The sequence below is a fragment of the Callorhinus ursinus genome, unplaced genomic scaffold (assembly GCF_003265705.2).
Source record: "Callorhinus ursinus isolate GAN/ISIS: 27379988/994484 unplaced genomic scaffold, GSC_fseal_2.0 scaffold4, whole genome shotgun sequence".
Lineage (NCBI taxonomy): Eukaryota > Metazoa > Chordata > Mammalia > Carnivora > Otariidae > Callorhinus > Callorhinus ursinus.
Window position 1 is genome coordinate 81,419,035 of NW_027397066.1, and position 16,443 is coordinate 81,435,477.

Below are 16,443 nucleotides of genomic sequence, written 5' to 3' on the forward strand. Positions count from 1 at the left end.
TTATCTCCTTTGGTCTTCATTCATTCTACACATATTTTATTTTGTATCTACTCTGTGCCTAATCCTTTGCTAGGCACTGGTAATCTATGGTGAACTTGATGAATAAAATCTTTGATCACAAGAAGGATTCACTCTAGTGGAGAGGGAGGGCAGAGGGCGGAGGCACTGAACAAGTTAAACATACATAAATCAATAATTTCTTATAGAGGTAAGTGCTATGAAACTGGGTATTGAGGTAGGCACTTGAGGGTGAAGTGTTTGATAGGGTGTCAGGGAAGCCTTCTTTGAAGAGATGATAATTAAACTGAGACCTGACTGACTAGAAGGAGGCAGCTTTGCAGAGTTCTGGGAGGAAAACATTCTAGGCAGAAAGTTTTCCCTTGATAATTCGTTACTTTAGTTTTCGATTTCTTGAGTCAACTTTAAATAATTATGTTTTCTCAGAAAATCATTTATTTATCAAGAATTACAAACATATGTCCATAAAAATCTACTTGGCATTTTCTTGTAATGAAAAGAAAATGTCTGTCTTTGGTTAGTCCTTTTCTTACTCTTAATCCTCTGTATTTGTGTTGTCTCTCTTGATTTGTTTTGCTCAAGGTTGCTGAGGGTGATGTGGGCCCTGGTAAAAATTGCTTTTTAGAGCCTCCAGAGACAATAAACTGGCTTGAAATCTTTGCATGGGATCTGTATTGATATTTTACACAGTCAGGCCTGAGGCTCTGGTAATTTATGCCCACTTCCCTCTGTTTTATCAACCCAGGTATTGCCAGTTACACAATGCAGGCAAGAAGGAGTATGTGTAGAAGCCATGTGATCCACTTGGGTATCTCCTAATATTCCATCATACAGTTGTAACTGTGACGGACATTGCAGCAACCATCTCTCAGGAATACTGTGATTTCCAAGTGCTCAGATCCCTCATGGAAAATGATAGGTTCCACCACCAAGTAACTCACTAAGACTTGCTAAGGTGATAGCTAAGGGAGAAGGACATTTAGAATGGATGGAGAAGAGGGAAACAGTGAGTGGTAGTTGCAGCCCTGAGATGAACTGCAGCAGTAGAGCCTCTGGTCATCCAATTATCATCTCTTTTCTTAACTTCTCCTCAGGAAAAAGACATGGGAATCATGGAGGAGCTGCTTCTGATCATGGAAGGAGAAATGGATGTAGTGCAAGGGACAGACTATGGAGGCCATGGAGGTGAATTCTCAGATCTCCTTAAGAGAACCTGCTATGGGGAGCATAGTAGATGGAAGGCCTCCAGTTGCCACCCCAACAAATGCTGACATTACACTCCCCTCTAGACATTCTGCTTTTAATCCTATTAAGAGAGTCTGATTCCATTTTTCATGTTTGGCTGCTGACTGCTTTAGCCCTTACCCATCTATTTTCCCTTCTTGCCCCACATATCATCAGAAATGCTGCACACTGTCTCCTTTGGTGATGGGGGAACGTTCAGACCACATGCCCTGGTCTGCCCTTATCTTGACCCACCCCTTAATCCCAGTAAAGATCAAAACCAGTCATCCCACCTTGTTCTCTCACGCCATTTTTGATCCTGCTTGAAAGCATGCCTGTTCTCCCTAGGAAGCCTCATTATGTTGTTTTTTAAAAAATATATTTTATTTATTTGTGAGAGAGAGAGAGTGAGAGAGAGAGAGAGAGTATAAGTGGGGGGGAGGAGTAGAGGCAGAGGGAGAAGCAGACTCCCCACTGAGCAGGGAGCCTGATGCGGGCCTCAATTCTAGGACCCTGAGATCATGACCTGAGCCAAAGGCAGATGCTTAACCCACTGAGCCACCCAGGCACCCCTCATTATGTTAATAATAAATCTTTTCATACCTTCTTGGTATACACATAACATCATTGATCCACATTTGATTGGATTTTGGGTGAGAAGTCTGTCCTATCTCAACAGGGTGTGTGACAGCAGCAGTTCCTAACCACCACCACTGGGGGATCTTTTCTTCCTTTGGCTTGCTAATTTGCTCTGCTGCTAGCTGGTGAGTGCATACTTTGAGCCTCAGCTTGCTGGCTAGCATGCTTTTTGAGCTATGCTGGCAAGCTTGTACTTTGAGCTATTGTCTAGTGTTGCATTTGCTGAGTCCTGTGGAGTCTCTGTTACAGATTTAACTGTCCTAAATCAGAAGCTTTGATAACTTCCATTTGGGGAGAGGATATAAATTTGGAGTCCTCCTTAACTTGGCCCTGAATTGTGCATCTTGGCCCAGACCTACCTGTATACCTCAGATTGAATCATGCATTTCGATTCCAGGATAAGCTGTGGCTGATGCTAGGATCAGGGAAATGATTCTTATTCTGTGATGATGACTGTGTATCTCAGCCAGGTGTTGGTGCCATTCTATAGAGAACTCAGGAGAAAGACTGATACTCTCTTCAATGTACTGGTTATTTGGGTGGTTGCTTGTGTGGAGGAAGAATAGTCACCATGTGGTATGTGAGGTCCACACTCCTAAAACAGATTGCTCACTAGGACCCTCTGTAATGCTGTACAGCTGTTGCTGCCTATGCCTCTGTCATCAACAAAGATCCCATTTCTCAGGGTGATAGGGCAGAATACCCATGGCTTGGCCAAGGTGTTAATTCAAACTTAACTTAAGTCAGGGGGTCTTTAAACCCTACAGAGCAGCCATTGTAATGAGTGAGTCCCCTAACCCAAATAATACAGATTTGAGGCTCTGGAGGAAGAAACCTATAAATATAAACACAGTAGAGAGAACTCCTTCAATTAGTCAATTACCACCAAAAAAGACATCCACAATTTGACCTGATTAGAAATCCAAAATTACTAAGAAGATTATATAACAGAAAACAACACCAGAAAGTTTTTGTACCCATATAATGTAGGTTCTAAATTAACAGCTCCTGAGATGCACCAGATGGCAAACTTTTCTGGACTTAATACTAGGACTCAAAGTATAGTTATACCTGTGGATTCTACTGAATTTAAAGGTTCCCTATTCATGGGGATCTCATTAAATTGAAATAAAGCACACCCTATACTCTTAGGGAATTTGCCAAATATAAAACAGAGGAAAGTTAAGTATTTTTCACTTTAACAATCAGAACTATTGCCTTGTGTAAATTTCCCATGGTTATAAAGCTCCTTGTTCTAAAATATCTCCCGGGCATGGAGATATTGGGGATAGACACTCTGGCCTACCAAGTAATTAAATTAAATTAAATTAAATTAAATTAAATTAAATTAAATTAAATCTTTGGTACTTATAATTGCCCTGACAAAATAACCTTTTTCCCCTACTTGAAATACTTAATATGGCACAATATAAATTAGAACAGGGCTTTTAAAGATTGAAACCCATTATAAAAGACCTATGTAGAGAAAGGATGATTATTCCTGCTGTTTCCACATTTAACTGTCCCATTTGGCCTACTCTCAAACCTGGCAAGAATGAATGGCTTTTCATAGTGGATTACCACAGTCTGAATGCTTATGGGCATACCCATTAAGGCCTCTGTACCAATATCATTGAAATTAAAGATTACATGCAATTAGTAACTGGAAAATATTTTGGACTTATAGATTTGACTAATGCTTTTGTTCCCTGCCTATTTCAAAAGGCTTTTAGTGTGTGCTTTACCTTCACCTTTGAAGGGACACAGTATCCTTTTATTAACCTGGAGCTGTCTATTCATGTAATGCTTTAATAGCCCTGGCCATTGTACACAATCCCTGCAGGCAAATTCTTACCTGCATCCACCCTTCTCTAGGAACATGGGTATCATATTACATTGATGACATTCTTCTCTGAGATTCATTTGAGACACTCATTAAGAATATACAAATATTCACCAATTTGCACACAAAAAAGAATGGGTCATTGCCCCATGCTTAGTAACAGACTTCACTACTTCAGTAACATTTTGGGGTATTATTTGATCAGTCAAGGGCCTCTCCATCTCTCATACTGTCAAGAAAGAGTTACTGACACTCTCAGCACCCATAATGTTAAAATAAGCTGAACATCTTTTAGGCTGTTTGGGATTTTAGAGGCAATATATTCCTCAAGTTTTGTTTAGGCCAGTTTATACTGTTACTTGACAAATCACCCCTTTGACTAGAACCCTCTATAGCAAAGCTCTAGAATCTGTTTAAGTTGCAGTATAAAAGGCATTTCCATCAATGCCCACCAAGACTCCTTTTGTAGAGGTCTGAACAACCTCCTTTCTTGCCTCCTGGGGTCTCTGGACTGCCTCTGATGGCCATAAATTGTCCACCTCCCTTAGCAGCCTCAAGCTTCAGGCCACTCAAAATACCATAATGGTTTACCTAATAGTGTCTTCTGATACAAGAGACTGCCCTCTTAAATCCCACACTATATGCCATTTGAGTGACAACTGCTGGCCACATACTAGGGTCTTTTGGTACAGGCCCTGAGTCTATGACCTTCCATACCCAATTGCCTATTAACCCTGTGTTATGGAAGCAGTACCCTACAAGCATGACATGACCTCTAAATCCTCCTTGCTAAAATGTAAATAAGGATTCTACAGGATAGGGCCAGATCTGGACCCTCTGACATATGCCGCCTGCAAGAGGGTAGCCTTCTATCCTTAGTCCCTGGCCAAATGCCATACAGGAGGAAGTCACCCATTTCCTGGATCCCTTGGCTACATAGGGAGCCTCTTGAGATCAACTGAGTGAACAGCAAAAGGAGTTTGTTTTGCAGATGGCTGTACCACCATCACACATATGGAGCTCCAAGGAGAGTTGTCGATTTTCATTTCTTACCATAAACATCCCTGGTAAAGGGTGGGACTCAAGGGTCAACACAACTGGCCAAACGTCAGGTAGTCATCTTTGCAATAGAGGATGTCCTGGGCCCAGTTGGCTCCATAGGCACTTTCATACAGATTTGCACACTGTTGTCAATGATATGACCATCTGGCCCGACTAATGGCAGCAACAATTCCTTATCCAAGATTGCTCCCTCTGAGGAAAAGGACTGTGAGAATTTCCTGCTTCACAGATGTGCAAAAATATAAATCAAGGCCACAAATGGATATGTACACGTTCAAGCCATAATGAAGGACTTATCCAGACATTGCCTATCACCCAGATTTACAGACATTATTGAGAGTAACCAAATCACTGATTTCTCTTCTTAAAATACACAATATTAGGCTCTTGAAGAAGGCAGTCAGTAGAATTTTTACCTCTCTTACCAGGCTCAGGCTTGCTGGCCAGGTAGGATTCCATAATGACTTACGTTCAAATTCAACTAGATTAAACAAACAGAAACTCTATGGAACTTTTACCCTAGCCTCACCCTTTAACCCCAATAAAAGCTGAAGATAATCAGCTCAACCTTCTCTCTTGTGTCATTTTTGGACATAGTTGAGAGTCTGTTCTCTTCCTGCCAGAAAACTTCATTATATGAGTAATAAAAATTTTCAGTTTCTCTTGGTGTGTGTGGCATCATCAGTCTCAGCATTTTACCTATTAATTAAGATATGGATAAAAGTAACCAGTTGCAATTTGGCTACTTTTCTATTTTTAGTCAAAATTTTAATTTTTGTATGGGTTGCTGCTCACTTTGCTAGTTAATATCTGAAGGGAAGAGTAACATTTTGACATATGTATATACCTATATACCTATATTTTGGATACTAACCCTTTATTGGGTATGTCATTTGCAAATATCTTCTCCCATTCTGTAGGTTGCCTTTGAGGTTTTGTTGCTTGTTTCCTTCACTGTGCAGAAGCTTTTCATTTTGATGTAGTCTCAGTAGTTTATTTTTGCTTTTGTTTTCCTTGCCTCAGGAGACATATCTAGAAAGAAGTTGTTATGGCCTATGTCAAAGAATTTACTGCCTGTGTTCTCCTCTAGGATTTTTATGGTTTCAGGTCTCACGTTGAGGTCTTTAATCCATATTGGATTTATTTTTGTGTATTGTGTAAGAAAGTGGTCCAGTTTCATTCTTTTGCATGTTGTTGTCCAGTTTTCCAACACCATTTGTTGAAGAGATTTTTCCCATTGGATATTGTTTCCTTCTTTGTCAAAGATTAATTGACCATATAATTGTGGATTTATTTCTTGATTTTCTATTCTGTTCCATTGATCCATGTGTCTGTTTTTGTGCCGGTACCTATGCTGTTTTGATCATTACAGCATTGTAATATAGCTTGAATGTGATGGCTCCAGCTTTGCTTCTCTTTTTCAAGGTTGCTTTGGCTATTTGGGGTCTTTTGTGGTTCCATACAAATTTTAAGATTCTTTGTTCTAGCTCTGGCCTCTTTTTTATGATATCTTTGTCTGGTTTGGGTACCAGGGTAATACTGGCCTCATAGAATGAAGTTAGGAGTTTTCCTTCCTCTTGTATGTCTTGGGATATTTTCTCCAAAGAAGACATACAGATGGACAACAGACACATGAAAAGATGCTCAGCATCACTCACCATCAGGGAAATACAAATAAAAACTATAATGAAATATCACCTCACACCTGTGAGAATGGCTAAAAACTGTTGTAAAAAAGAATGAAATCTAACCATTTGCACAAAATGGATAGAGCTAGAGAGTATAGTGCTAAGTGAAATACATCAGTCAGAGAAAGATAAATACCATATGATTTCACTAATATGTGGAATTTAAGAAACAAAACAATTATCAAAGGAAAAAAGAGAGACAAACCCAGAAATAGACTCTTAACTATAGAGAACAAATTGATGGTTACCAGAGGGGTGGTGGGTTGCGGGATGAGTGAAATAGGTGATGGGGATTAAAGAATATGCTTATCATCATGAAACATAAAATAAAATAAGATGATTAAAAAAAGAATATTTGTCATGTGGTGTTTCAAAATTGTGTGTAATCTACCCTTTTCCAGGCATAAGTGGTTTGACCCTGCTATACTGTTCATTTGTATAGATTTTCGGCATCAGATTGCTTTCAGCGTATTTATTCTGGGCTGTATGTGACAAGTACAGTGCAAATATAAATCAACTGTATTATTGAAAATTCAAATGGTATATGTAAAATTTACACCCAGCCAAAAAAAACCAAAAAACCAAAAAAACAACAACCCCAAAACAAAAAAAATTGAAATTGGTTTGACTTGCTTCCTTGAAGTATTTAAATACAGATGATTTCAATTGTTTGAGATCAGGCTAGAACTTAGAAAGCATACCAACAATCAGAAATTTAAGATTATCAAAATCTTGACCTTGTAACATCCATTGACAGATTTTCTGAAATTTCACTCTGGATCCAGCTGATAACACCACAGAAGGACTTGTATGTTCTGAGCCAATCAAGATGCAAATAGTCTTTAGAATGTGGGGTGGGAAATCATGAACAATCACTTCAAGTCACTACTTCTCTAGAAAATAAAAAGAGTTTGGAAATACAGAAAAAAAGTGTTCATACATAAATAAATCTATTTCTTTCAATAACATTCTCATAACTACATACATTTCTTATGTAAACCACCATGAGATTCCAATGTGTATTTAAGGTGCATTTTAGGCACTCCAACTATCCAAAAAAGCTTCCTTCTTTGCTAGTGAGTAGAATAAAGAGAGAAGCCTGGCCTCAGCCATCTTTCAGTGCTCTGAGACTTCTGAAGGGAAAGATCTTGCTCTTGGTGTCAAGGGGTATCTTATCTTAAGTTCACCATTCTTGGTGAGTATAGATTTGAAACAATTTGTAAAAGTCTCTCTGATGAACAACCTCTCCTCTCTCAAGAGACCTTCCTTGAGATTGGGGGTTGTCTCTTCTCTAGCTGGCTTCTCTTGATCTCACACTATGAAGAAGATGGGTAGAGCTAAGCTTCAAATTAGTCATCATATTAGGTAGAATAAATCTCAGAATAACTTCATAATATTAGAAAATCAATGATATAACAATAATGCCAAATGCTTATCTACAAACCCTTATTTCTGTTTTCTCCCCTTACTATATTGGGAGGTACAAAACCACGTGGTTCTCCTCTGAAGTTAGACTTGGAGCTTTGCAAGAGGTCCCTCCTTGGAGATGGACATTAAAGCGATGCACATACACATGCATGCATGCATTTACATAGAACTCTGGTCAGCCTTTCAGTCACAAGAAAAGCTAATAGGGAAGCATATCAACCTACACGACAGTAAAGAAAAACATCTACCTATAATCAGCCTAGTCATTCATTCTTGAATCAGAATGTACCACACATAAAATACATAACTAGCAGCATATATATAACAATGGAATATTATGCAGCTATTAAAAAGAATGAAATCTTGCCATTTACAACAATATGCATGGATCTAGAGGGTATTATGCTAATAAAATAAGCCAGGCACAGAAAAGACAAATACCATATGATTTAACTCATATGTGGAGTTTAAAAAATAAAACAAATGAACAAAGAAAAAAGACAAACCAAGAAACAGACTCTTAACTATAGAAAACAAACTGTTGGTTGCCAAAGGGGAGGTGGGGGGGGTGAGTTAGGTGACGGGAATTAAGAGCACACTTATCATGATGAGCACTGAGTGATGTATAGAATTGTTGCATCACTATATTGTACACCTGAAACTAATATAACACTGTATGTTAATTATACTGGAATTAAATAAGTAAAAATCTTTAAAAAATACACATCTAGCAGCACCAATTACGAGGAACAACAATCCACACACACACACACGAAAAATACAGCAAATAGAAGACTGAGTTTTTAAAAATCTAATGTCTGTGCTTAGAGAGGATACAGATATTAATTTTATGAAACAGGATGCTATGAAAAGGGAACAAAGAAGAAAGCATTCTTGTAAAGTTAAAACATGATTTCTAAAATTATAAAATAATAATGATGATGATGATGGAAGTCCTTGAAAATCATCTAATAAAGGGAAAAAAAAAACCCCAAACCCAGAAATTATGACAGGAAAAAAATAAAGTGGAGCAACAAGGATGTCAGGCAACTAATTGAAATATAAAAGAGAGAAGAAACAAAAAGGAAATTACAAAGAAATAAATAGAATATTTCTCAGATCTGGAGGTATAGAATACTTAAAAAAAAAAACCCTCATCAAGTATTCAAAACAATTAAGGATTTGTATGTAGGATGAAAGTGGTGAGAGTAGTCATACTTATCTTGTTCCTGACCTTAGGGGAAAAGCTCTCAGTTTCTCCCCATTAAGTATGATGTTAGCTGTGGGCTTTTCATATATGGCCTTAATTATTTTGAGATTTATTCTCTCTAAACCTACTGTGTTGAGGTTTTTTTTTTTTTTTGTCATGAATGGATATTATACTTTGTCAAATGCTTTTTCTACATCTATTTCTGCATCTCTTGAAATGATCATGTGGTTTTTATTCTTTCTGTTATTGATGTGATATAGCACATTGATTGATTCGTGAATATTGAACCACCTTCACATCCCAGGAATAAATCCCACTTGATTGTGGTGAATGATTTTTCTAAGGTATTGTTTGATTCTGTTTGATAATATTTTGTTGTGGAATTTTGCACTCATATTCATCAGAGATACTGGCCTATAGTTAGTTCTCTTTTTTGTGTGGTGTCTTTATGTGGTTTTGATATTAGGGGATATCATAGAATATGATATGGCCTCATAGAATGAATTAGGAAGTTTTCTTCCTGTTCTGTTTTTTGGAAAAGTTTGAGAAGAATAGGTATTACTTCTTCTTTAAATGTTTGGTAGAGGGGTGCCTGGGTGGCACAGTAATTTGGGCATCTGACTCTTGGTTTCAACTCAGGTTGTGATCCCAGGGTTGTGGGATCGAGCCCTACATCGGGCTCCGGGCTCCAGGCTCAGCAGGGAATCTGCTTAAGTTTCTCTCTCTCCCTCTTCCTCTGCCCCTCTCCACTGCATGCTGTCCCCCTCAAATAAATAAATAAATCTTAAAAAAAAATGTTTGGTGGAATTCATCTGTTAAGCCATCTGGTCCTGGACTTTTTTGTTGGCCATTTTTTGATTACTGATTCAATTTCATTGCTGGCAATGTGTTTCTTCAAATTTTCTATTTCTTCCTGTTTCAGTTTTGGTAGGTTAATATGTTTCTAGGAACTTATTCATTTCTTCTAGGTGGTCCAATTTGTTGGCATATGATTTTTCATAATATTCTCTTACAATCTTTTGTATTTCTGTGGTGTCAGTCATTTCTTCTCTTTCATTTCTGGTTTTATTTGAGTTTTCTTTCTCTTTTTGAAGAGTCTGGTAGAAGTTTATCAATTTTGCCAAGTTTTTCAAAGAATCAGCTCCTGGTTTCATTGAGCTATTCTATTTTTTTAAATTTCTTTGTCATTTATTTCTGCTCTAATCTTTATTATTTCCTTCCATCTGCTGGTTTTGAGTTTTGTTTGTTCTTTTTCTAACTCCTTTATGTTTAAGATTAGGGTTTTTTAAAAAATAAAATAAACTTTTTATTGACATGTAAGATACGTACAGAAAAATTCACAAACCCCGATTGTGCAGCTTGATGAATTAGCACCAGGTGAACACATTCATGGAATCATTCAGGTCTAGAAGTGAAACACTTCATCAGCATCTCAAGGGCCTGCCTTACACACTTTCTCAATCACTAACTCCTACCTAAAGATAATCAGTATATTGATACTTAATATCATAAATTAGTTTCATCTGTTTTTTAGCTTTATAAAAATACAGTATATATTCTTTTGTGTCTGGCTTCTTCTGTTTAACATGAGTTTGCAAGATTCATCAAAGTAATTGCTCTAGTGTACTTCACTTATTTTCATTTCTGTATAGCCCTCCATTCTGTGAATATACCATAATTAATTTGTCCATTCTACAACTGATAGACATTTGGGCTATTACTAGATTGAAAATATCATGGATAATACTACTTTGAACACTCTAGTGCATACCTTTCAGCACATATACCTCTTAAATTGTCTGTCATTTCAATGTTTTAATTAAGAACATCAAATCCATGAACCACATTAGTACATTGGCAAAGCCAAAATTCAAAAAGCTGTTAATGTGTTGCAATAACTGGCCCAAACTAATGAAGTTAAATGTAACAGGGATAAATGTAAAGTTTTACATTTAACTTTAATGAACGTGTACGATTACGTTGAGATTTTTCTTGCTTCTTGCAGTAGGCCTGTATTGCTATCACCTTCCCTCTTAGAACCACTGTTGCTGCATCCCAAAGATTTTCAACCATTGTGTTTTCATTTTCATTTGTTTCCATGTAATCTTTTATTCCTTCTTTGATTTTCTGGTTGACCCATTCATTGTTTAGTAGCATGTTATTTAACCTCTACATATTTGTGGTTTTTCCAGATTTTTTCTCATGATTGATTTCTAGTTTCATAGCACTGTGTCAGAAAAGATGCATGATATCACTTTGATCTTTTTGTATTTTTGAGACTTGTTTTGTGGCGTCATATGTGATCTGTTCTGGAGAATGATCCATGTGTGCTTGAAACAAATGTGTATTCTGCTATTTTAGGATGGAATATTCTTGATATACCTGTTAAATCCATCTGGCCCAAAGTGTAATTCAAAGCCACTCTTTCCTTGTTGATTTTCTGTTGGGATGATCTGTCCATTGATGTAAGTGTGGTGTTAAAGTCCCCTACTCTTATTGTGTTTTTATCATTTAGTTCTTTTATGTTTGTTATTGACAGTTTTATGTATTTGGGTGCTCCCATGTTTGGTGCATACATATTTACAGTTGTTATGTCTTCTTGTTGGATTGTCTCCTTTGTGATTATACGGTGTTCTTCTTTGTCTCTTGTTACAGTCTATTTTATCCTATGTAAGTATTGCTACCCTGGCCTTCTTTTGACATCCATTTGCATGACAAATTTCTCCATTCCCTCACATTCGGTCTGCATGTGTCTTTAGGTCTGAACTGAGTCTCTTGTTGGCAGCATATAGATGGGTCTTGCTTTTTTATCCATTCTGTCACCCTATGTCTTTCGATTGGAATATTTATTCCATTTATATTGAAGTAATTATTGATAGGTATGTGTTTATTGCCATTTTGTTACTGGCTTTGTGGTTGTTTTTGTAGTTCTCTGATCCTTTCATCTCTTGCTCTCTTCTCATGGTTTGCTGGCTTTCTTTAGTGATATACTTGGATTCCTTTCTCTTCAATTTTTTGCATATCTGTTACCAGTTTTTGATTTGTTACCATTATGTTTGTATATAATATCTTCTGCAGTCTGTATTGAGCTGATGTTTGCTTACATATGAACCCATCCTTTACCCTCCCCCCACCGTGTTTTAGATATATGGTGTCATACTTACATCCTTTTAATCTGTGATTCTGCTGACTGATTTTTCCAGATATACTTATTTATATTCACCGCTTTTGTGTTTCCTACCTTTTCTTTACTCTTCCTTGTGGTTTTTCCTTTCCACTCAAAGAGTTCACTTTAACATTTTGTAGGACTGGTTTAGTGGTCATGAACTCCTTTAGTTTTTGTTTGTCAGAGAAACTCTTTCTCTCTCCTATTCTGAATGACAGCCTTGCTGGATAGACAACCTGCTTGGTTGCAGGTTTTTGTCTTTCAACACTATGAGTATATTGTGCCTCTCTCTTCTGTCCTGCAAAGTTTCTGCTGAAAAATCTGATGCTAGCCTTCTGGGGTTTCCCTTGTTTATAACCATCTTTTGTCTTGCTGATTTTAAAATCCTCTCTTTATCTCTACTTCTTGCCATTTTAATTACTATGTGTCTTGGTGTGGACGTCTTTGGGTTGATTTTGTTGGGGGATCTCTATGCCTTCTGCATCTGGATATCTATTTCTTTCCTCAGATTTGGGAAGTTTTCAGCTATTATTTCTTCAAATAAATGTTCTGCCCTGTTTCCCCTCTCTTCTCCTCCTGGGATCCCTATAATGTGAATGTTTTTATTCTTGAAGGTGTTGTTGAAGTCCCTTAATCTATTCACATTTTTTATTATTCTTTTATCTTTCTCCTGTTCAGCTTGATTGCTTTCCATTACTTTGTTCTCTAGGTCACTGATCTGTTCTTCTGCTTTCTTTGGCGTATTTTAAATTTCAGTTATTGAGTTCTTCATTGCTGATTGGTTCTTTTTTTTTTAAAGATTTTATTTATTTACGAGAGAGGGATAGAGCACAAACAGGGGGAGCAGCAGGCAGAGGGAGAGGGCGAGGCAGGCTCCCTGCTGAGCAAGGAGCCTGATGTGGGACTTGATCCCAGAACCCTGGGATCATGGGCTGACCAGAAGGCAGCCACCTAACCTTGACTGAGCCACCCAGGTGCCCCTGATTCGTTCTTTTTGATATTTTCTATCTCTTTGTTGAGGGTCTCACTGAGGTCCTCCACTCTTTTCTCAAGTCCAGTGACTATCTTTATGACCATTGCTTTAAATTCTCTAAAAGACTTATTAGTTATCTCCACTCTGTTTAGCTCTCTTGCTGTGATTTTGTCCTATTCTTTCCTTGGGACATATTCCTCTCTTTCCTCATTTTATTTAATTCTCTCTGTTAACAAAGACAGGTATATCCCCTGCTCTTGAAAGTAGTGGCCTTATGAAGAAGTCCTGTAGTGTCCTGCAGTGCAATGTCCCCTGTTCACCAGAATCTGGCACATCAAGAGTGTCTCCTATGTGTGTTGCATGCACCCTACTATTGTGGCTGAGTTGTGTTTGCCTTCAGTCCAATCATCTGGACTGGATGGCTCTTTTTGCCTATTGTGAACAGGGGTTGATCCCTGTGTTGTTAGTGGGCCATTCTGGGGTGCCCTTGTGCTTGTGTTGGGTCAGACTAGGCATTTGCTATACCTTTAGTAGCACTGAACTGCAGGGTGCTCTCCTTGCCTTGTTCCCTGAGTGACATTCATTGGCAGATGGGGCCGGCAGTCAGACCAAGATGTCTGTCCCCAGCCCACTGCACAGTCAAACTGGTGTGTGTGGTGTTCTTTCCCTCTTCCTGTAGCAGGAGTCACTTTGGGGTGGTGTTGACCCCTGTTGAGGCTGATTTGCATACTGCCATATTTATGATGCCACTTTGATGAACTCTTGCCTAGGGTGTGTTACAGGGGGCAGGTGTGCAGAATTCAGGGGCGGGGCATGTGGTGTTTGCAAAGTTTGGGCTGCTGTGGGAGAGGACGTGTAGCTGCTTTGGAAAACTCTTGCTGAGGTTGAGTTGGAGGGGGCTGGTCCACAGAAGAGCACAGGGGCAGGATGCACTGTTAGCAGGCGAGGTGGAAAGTGTTTGTGCTGTGCTATTTTCTGCAGGTGTCTATGTATCTAGACTGGGTGGCAGGTGAGGGGAGGATTGGGAGGGAATGGCATCTGCCAGCTCCTGTGTTCTTGGAGAAGCCTCCCAAAGATCCCCACACTTCCAGCATACTTTCTGAGATTAGTAAACAAATCTCCTTCCTTTATACCCCAGATGTTTTCCAAACTGCTACTTCTATGCTGTATCTCAGTGGAGTTGTTTGTTGTGCTGACTCTTTAAGGACAGGGACTCAGTTTCCTATTACCTTCCCACTCTCCCAGAGCTGAGCCTGCCAATTTTTAAAGTTCCAGATGTTAAGCCCCACTGACCATAAGAATTCATGAAGTTAATCCCTTTGGTTTTCAAAGCCAAATATTACAGGAATTCATCTTCCTAGTGCAGGTCCCCTGTGCCTGGGATGCCTGGGGTGAGATCTGCTCTTCTCCCCTCGGTGCCCATGATGTCCCTTCCTCCTAGTTCTAGGGGTCAGTTTAGTTTCCAATTGTGTCTGCCCTTCCTACCTTTTTTGGTGTGACCTCTTTACATTTAGCTGTGGAGAGTCTGTTCTGCATCTTTGGATCATTTTCTGGGTTATTTACACTGATGTGGGTGTTATCTAGGTGTATCTGTGGGAGGAGGTGAGTGTAAGGTCCTCATACTCTACCTTCTTCCTTGGAAGTCCCGTGTACTCATCTTTTATGTTGTCATCATATATATATGTGTGTCATTATATGTGTGATATATGTCATATGTATATATATAATCATGTATGTATATTACTTATACATGTTCATTCTAAAAATTGACATAGTACATAAGAAGTGAAGTGGAAGATGGAAAGTCTCCTCTCTCTCTCATCTTCCTTCCCACACAGATTTGAAGAGTGGGAGAATAGTTTTGTTATATGTTAGTCAGTTTATGGCCCAGCTGCAAAAACCAATAAAATAACAGCACTTCACAGATTTGTTGCAGACATGGTGTACTGATAAGGGGAGAGAGGATGCAAGTCTGATCAAAGTCATGTGTTCTGTTTTCTTTCTACCTCCATTCAATCTCTGTGGTTCTCAATGATTCCAATAATGAGCAGTAAGAAATGGGAGTTAGTGGGCTGAGTCTAGCTTATGGTCTTCTGGCCTATGAACTTGGGAAGAACACCTTGGCAGTCATGGGTCCCAGATCCATATCCATATCTATATCCATATATACTTAGCTGGGCCACATTTTAAAAACAGAGCTAAACATCAAGCCTCAGCTCTTTTCATTTTTAAATTCAAGAGAAATACTCCTTGACTGCCTATTTCCTTCATTCTCTACCCCATACTCCTTATTTCCTTCACAACCCAAAAATAATTCAGTGTATCTTTTCACTCTCTACTCAGTTTCTGGAGCTCTTGTACCAACAGATCATATCCTTTTTGCTTCCCTCATAGCAATTTATTTATACCACTAATATAGGATTTATATTAATATATAATAGCCTTATATGTTATATACATGGTAGATGCTAGAAGTTCAAAGAATAATGTGACATGTCCCTACTTAATTAAGTCACCAGAATACACTTGGTTACTTACTAAATGCCAGTCACTGTTTTAAGTACTTTCTATGCATCATATAATCCTCATCTCAGCCCTATGGCTTAGGAATCTTTTCTCCATTTCACAGAAGAAATAACAGAGAGACAGAGAGATTAGTTATTTTGCTCAACAGCAAAGACTAACATTTGGTAATATAATCACAGAGTCTGTGTTTTTAAATCATTTTTCTCTATTATTTAATTTTTACATTTAAAATGTAAATTTGTCTGAAAATTAATTTTGAGTGCAGTGAGTGTAAGGAATCCATCTTCATCCCTCTCACCCTCCCCACCCCCAAATTTAGCCAGCTGGCCTTACCAAAGCATGTGAATATTTATTGACACTCTGTCCTTCTTAGACTGAAGTCCACACATGAGCTAGGTAATTTGAGGGCAGTTGGGTTAACTTGATGTCTCTCTAGTCATGTCTGGGGACATAAGGCTCTCAGAGAAAGCGAAGAAAAAACTTTCCATCTAAGTATGTCCTGCTCTTGGCCCTAGTATGTGTTTCATGTTTCTTGGTTCCCAAGCTTCTTTGCAAGTGCAGAGGTCCTCTAGCTTAAGAAACTGTCCTTGATGGCTGGGTACTCCAACCCCAATCTTCTGATAAAGATGCAACAGTGCTACCAGCTTTTTTTCTATTTGTGATTTA

The 16,443-nt window shown here is 38.4% G+C and overlaps 1 long non-coding RNA gene across 1 annotated transcript in view; it reads left to right on the forward strand.

Moving 5' to 3' along the window:
- The first annotated feature begins 1,118 nt into the window (after nt 1-1,118).
- LOC112825493 (uncharacterized) overlaps nt 1,119-16,443 on the forward strand; it is a 35,022-nt gene continuing 19,697 nt past the window's right edge. Inside the window, exon 1 of the long non-coding RNA XR_003208709.2 lies at nt 1,119-1,203. This is a non-coding gene — a long non-coding RNA (uncharacterized lncRNA). The remainder of the gene's footprint in view (nt 1,204-16,443) is intronic.